Here is a 6,108-nt window from a genome sequence, read left to right on the forward strand (position 1 = left end):
TACTAGAGGCAACAAGATCACAGACATATCATTGCTACCACCATGTTTGCAAGCAGACCCTTGAGCACTTGAGCAAATTTAATCGCTAAAATGGAAATTAAGCAGACGTAAATGATTTGGTCAATAAAAATGTGTTCACAACAGATGGAATGATCAAATGAAGCAAAAAAGGATTGAGACAGTGATGCCCATGGACATCCAAGAACTGTTTATAATAAAGACGAAGACTTTCAGATTGCAGTGTGATTAGCAATAAATGAAGATTATTGCTCAACATAGGTTTATTGCTCAACATGTGGTCCTCTGGAATACCTTGTGTAGTACACAAAAATAATGAAAAACAACCGGATATTTGTAAGAAAGCTGGATTTTTTTTAGGATTCTGGTGATATTTTCCATTCTTGTAAACAGAAAAGGACTAATATAAGGGGGCATTTTTACTTACATTTCCAAAAGTGAGTTAGCTTATCACCCTAAAATATGTTATTTTGGGTTTAAAAAATCAACAGCAGTTATTACATGCATGTTTTGTAAATTAACCAAATTTTTTTAGGGTATTGAAGCTGCTGTTAAGCTGTTCTTTAATTTTGGCCTCCATTTTAAAAAGCGCCCTCAATTGCCTCTCGAAATCTTCACATTAATAACTTTAGCTAATTATACTTTACTCCTATCATTATATATTCAAAAGTTGGTCAAACCTACCTCTTTTGTGCTTATTTTACCTATATATATATGTAGTTTATTTGATTTTAGCGGCCATTTTGAAAAGAGCGCCCTCACGCGAAAGTTCTCAGGTTACGCCCCTTTTACCTCACATATTCTGATTCCCCATAAAAAAAACTGGTCTAGAAAAACCATATGAGAGTTTCTACCTCTCCAAGTGACACCTATCTCAATTATAGCCTGGTCTATAGAGGAACGTCGCTGTTGATTTTCTTTCTTCACGCTTGAGAGAACATCTACATGAATATTAATTAGGTAGTCGAAGATAGGCTATTCATATTGTACTAGATGTATTATTTTCGATAGAATTTAGTATTATGCATTAATTGTATTTCAGATTGGATTTATGATGCAATGAAAACTTATGTACAGTATAATGATTCGGAGAGATCAAAATTTACGGTATGGCAAGAAATATTTGTAGAATCTGTATAATTATAGATACTCATAGATAATTAATAATCATTTACATACCATGATTATAACCTTTATGATGAAATGTTTAATTATTAAATCTGGATGCTTTGTAACATATCTAGGAAATTTATGAAGTGTACTTACTTTAAATGAGAATGTTTAATGAGCTGCTTTGATAATTAGGCATAGCAAATGACATTGTGTTGAATTATTCTAAGATTTGTTTTTTGTTTGTTTCTTATAGCAACGCCGAATGGTTCAAGAAAAGGAATTCAATATTAAGTTCCCGTGTTTGAATACTCCGTCGTCTGTACCGTCGTCGTTAAAGAATTATAGACCAGTCGCTCTAACATCACTTTTCTGTAAGTTACTGGAGGGTTTGGTAACCGAAGATCTAAACGCCCATCTAAACGAATTTGGTCTCTCTACGATAAGCAACATGGATTTACTACGCTACTTTCCGAGACAGCTACCTCTTGGACTCTCGCAGTCGATAAAGATGCATCTCGCATAGATGTTGTGTCATTTGATTATTCTCGTGCATTCGACTCGATTTCGCACAGAATCCTGTGCGCTAAACTGGAGCATACATATGGAATCAGTGGCAATGTGCTAAAATGGTTGAAATCCTTTGTTAGCGACAGAAAGCCGCGAGTGGTATTCCTGGGTAAATGTTCGCCTTGCACAACTGTACTATGTGGTATACCACAAGGATCATTTCTTGGACCGTTGTTGTTTACTGTCTATGTAAACGAACTTCGTTCTGTAGGAACTGTGCTACGCTTGTACTTCTTAAACTGTATTCATCATTAGTGTTGCCTCACATTCATTATTGTTGTAATGTATAGCATCCCTATAGGAAGGAGAACATAAACAAAATTGAATTGATTTAGCGTCGCGCTACCAGATTCATCTTGCATCAAAAAAGACAAGAGGATACATATACTAATCGCCTTGAGGCTCTTGAACTCTCTACAACCGAAGCTAATAGGAAATATTTTACAGTACTGTTTGTTTGTAGTTTATAACTGTGTACATGATTCTGTTGTTCTCGATAACATTGAAATCAGTAGTTATCGTGTCAATGAACTCTTTATTTATTCATTTGCGGGCTAATACAGATTCTGCTAAGTACAGCATTCCAGGCCGTTTCATGAGAATATGGAATAATTTACCCATTGATATTAAAGATTCTTTTTGTTTGTGATAGCTGGGGTATTTACAAAGGGAAAATTAAATATTATTTTAGACAATTTAGTTCATGGGATTGTTAATTGCTTTTCCTTCAATTGTATTTTCGGTTTTTTAAAGTTATTTTTGATAAAAAATTAATATTATATGTTTATTAAATCTATTTTGTTATCTATTTAATCTTGACTTTTCTTTGTTATATTGGCAAATATCTTTTTATTTATCTGTGTTTAATAAGGAAAATTGAGTCGGAGGGGCACACCATATCCGGTGATAGTAGTTTTTATACCGCTTTTGCCACTCTTCAGCCCTCCTCTTTCTTTATTGATTTTGTTGTTTTTGTACTGGCTGAAATGAATAAAATAAAATAAAAAAATCATGCAGTAACTGCCCAACTGCTGGGCTTGCATTGAATGTGGTGCGACGCTGTATCACCCACTAACGTAATAGTCAACCACTAATGTAAAAAATGTTTCAAATGCACGCAAATTTAACTGAAAGTATCTTTATAGTATTCTGAATCATGTTAAAATATTTAGAAGATGAAAGGTCAAAGTTCATAGTTTAAGGTCAAGTCAAAAAAAGATTACATTGAGCACAAACTTCACAGGAATGATGCCTATTAGTTTAAATACGTTTAAATATACATTGTGTATGAAAGGTCAAAGTTTACTGAGCAATGATAACATTTAAATATTTAATTGCACCCATTTTTCACTGGGAATGATTCTTAAGGCATTTTACCTAAATTAACCTACCTCATACCTCATACCTTTAATAAAGATAAAAGATCAAAGTCCATGTGTCAAGCTCAAGTCATAAATATGATTAATTTTAAGCCCAAATTTTATATAATTCATTTGGAATTCAAAATTCACTTTAAATTATTAAAGGGCCAACACAGTTTATGGAGCAAAGGTTAAATTATCAACATTTACAACTTGATAGAATTCCGTTTCCTGCATGCTGACAAAATGTTTTGAAGTGAAAAGCCAAAATTTATGGAGAAGGTCAAAATTTCAGAAGTTTCAATCGAGTGTAACGTGTACAATATTTATCCCTGTGATATCAAGTTAAAATGTATTTTGTTATTATATCTTTAACACTAAAGAACACAAATTTTCAACATCGCCATTAGTTCAACTGAACTGAAACATATTATATTCAGGGGCGTCGGAAGCTATTTTTATTGGTCCGGCCAAATATACATAATCATCATTGCATTAATAACATGACTTCTTTTCATTAGTTTATTAGTACTAAATATATCATTTAACCATTCATACTTTTCATTTTATTTGTGACCATGGGATTTCATAAATATTAACGTACGTACAAGTAATAGTAGTTAAACATTGCTTTAACAGTAGAAATGATATATTTAAAAATGATGTTTTACACTAGCCGATGTATTACCATACGGCCTGCTCAGTATGTTACAAAAGTAATCTAAAATATTTGACACTTATTCGTCTCGAACCAGGGCCATAGCTCAGCTACGGGTTGTACGCATGTATATTGGGCGGCCTGGGCCATGTCATAGTAATTTTTTTAATAAAGTGTAAATCTATCAGTTGAATTGATTAATAAGTATCTATCAGTTAAAAGTATCTAAACAAAATTGCTGATTTTCCCTGGCGTTTGTCCTACCACCCTGACCAGGACTGTTGTAGGGCCTGAGTAGAACCCCTGTAGAAACGTACTGTACCTTATTCTAATATTGACCCTCCACCCAAAGTTGATTCCCCTGATTATTATTGCTCTATTGAGTACTTATCACCTGGTAGATCTGTCCATATGATGGGAATACCTACATACATGGTCGTCCTGCCATTAATAAACCAAAACTTTACTAAATAATAATTCTAAATAATGTACTAGCAGTCTGTTATTTAAAAATCTAACGTATTCACCTAGTAATTAAAAAGACATTTAACCCTTACGCTGCCATCTTCGCATAAATGCGAACACCGCACAGTTGGTGTGCATGCTAGTTTCGCATAAATGCGATTAGGCTCACTGTCAGCCGTTCGCCACCTTCGTGAAGGTCTTCAAAAAAACGACAATAGAGCGGCTGTTTTAACACTAACCCAAATAGTGTTTACTGCATATGAAAGCTAATGAATTTCTGCACATTTTGATGTGAAACCTGCTGGGTGTTGTTTTGTTAGAAGTTTGAGTTTTTGCAAGTTGAAAATATGATGTTTTGAAATGTGAGAAACTTTATTCTTCTGCTATAGTTGTTACAGCTGTGCTGGATAATAAGGAGATTTAGAAACTGACGTAAAAAAACGCTGTTCTGGTCCTAGGCCTGGCAAGGCAGACCTGGCCTGGCTAGGCAGACCTAGCTTAGGCCTATGCCTAGCTAGGCCTGAACTGTGATGGTAATGTTAGTAAATATACGTAGGCCTAGGATTCGTTATTTTGAATGCAAAAACTGTTACCTAGTTACATTGAAATATAAGTAAAAACCAAGCAAAAATATAAATAAATATAGGCCTAATGTAATTAACAAGAGAATTTTTAGTTTTTATTAGAGATAATTATCTTGTGTCTTGTATAATTTAAAAATCGTCAGAGTACATTAAGACTAACTCAAATACATATTGTTTACAACAAAGACGATAGCCTCATAATAGGCTTTTTCAATAATTTTCAGACAACACTTCTCACAGATTTTAAATTTACCCACATTTTCAAACAGGAATTCAATTAAGCTACTTTCTTACTGCCTACCAACAAAAATCTATTTAGGGAACGTGCCACTTTGTGAGTTATGGCAGGAATCATTAGTTTTTGCTAATATTTGGCTTTGAAACTCAGCCGTGACGACATTACTTTTATTTGCACGTAATTTTCCTATCTCCAGTTAAGCACTACTTCAGTGCCTGTAAAAAGCTCAATGGAAGCAAGGGTTTCACATCGGAATAAATATTGCGTTGCTAGCCAAGCTCTAAACGCACACATCGGACTTATTTTTTTTAAATATATATATTATATCATTTCTGGTATATTTCATAAAACAAAACAAATTACATAGCAAGGTTACAGTACTATAAAAAACCAAAGAAAAAGTAAGCAACTATGGATAGTTATACATAAATGGCTATTCAAGAAACAAAATGATTGATGATTCATAATTCTACAAAATGCAAAATATAAAAGAAAAATTCAGTATATAGGCCTATCTACATTTTTCTACACAGCTAACTATTTTTGAATGCAATGTATTGTTCAATTTGTTTATGCTTCTCATATACTGATTTTAAGGGATTTATGTGCGGTTTTTGTCCATTAACTTTACAGTTATAAATGTATAGTTTTGTAATAAATATTAGTTTATTAATTGCATGATTATTTTTATGGTTGTCAATACCAAAACATATGCTTTCTTTATTTAAAGTTAAATTTCTTTCAAACCTTTGTATTATAACTATTTGTACTTGTTTCCACAGCACATTAATTACTTTGCATTCAAAAAATATGTGTATTAAAGTTTATTCTTCTTCTAAGCAAAATTCACAATTTGGTGATTCAACAATATATGTCTTATGTAGAAAGGAATTCGTATAAACAATACGATGAATAAATCGAAACTGAAAATTGTTAAGTTTTGTATCAATTGTACATTTATGTAGCGTTGTGAAGATCATATCCCATTGTAGTTTAGTATTGTTCAGTTCTTTTTTCCACCTGGACTCGATTCCATCCGGCACTGCAGTGTGTTTTTGAATTAAATGAGAATAGAGGTATATTGACAATTTCTTTCAATTTTCA

The 6,108-nt window shown here is 32.8% G+C and overlaps 1 long non-coding RNA gene across 1 annotated transcript in view; it reads left to right on the top strand.

The window, feature by feature from the left end:
* Positions 1 to 2,065, top strand: part of LOC117120954 — a 3,093-nt gene extending 1,028 nt beyond the window's left edge. The window contains exons 2-3 of the long non-coding RNA XR_004447449.1: positions 1,061 to 1,125; positions 1,385 to 2,065. This is a non-coding gene — a long non-coding RNA (uncharacterized LOC117120954). The remainder of the gene's footprint in view (positions 1 to 1,060; positions 1,126 to 1,384) is intronic.
* Positions 2,066 to 6,108: the final 4,043 nt, after the last annotated feature.

Source organism: Anneissia japonica, unplaced genomic scaffold (assembly GCF_011630105.1).
Source record: "Anneissia japonica isolate Jap-2015-1 unplaced genomic scaffold, ASM1163010v1 scaffold1239_len605302_cov174, whole genome shotgun sequence".
Taxonomy (NCBI): Eukaryota; Metazoa; Echinodermata; class Crinoidea; order Comatulida; family Comatulidae; genus Anneissia; species Anneissia japonica.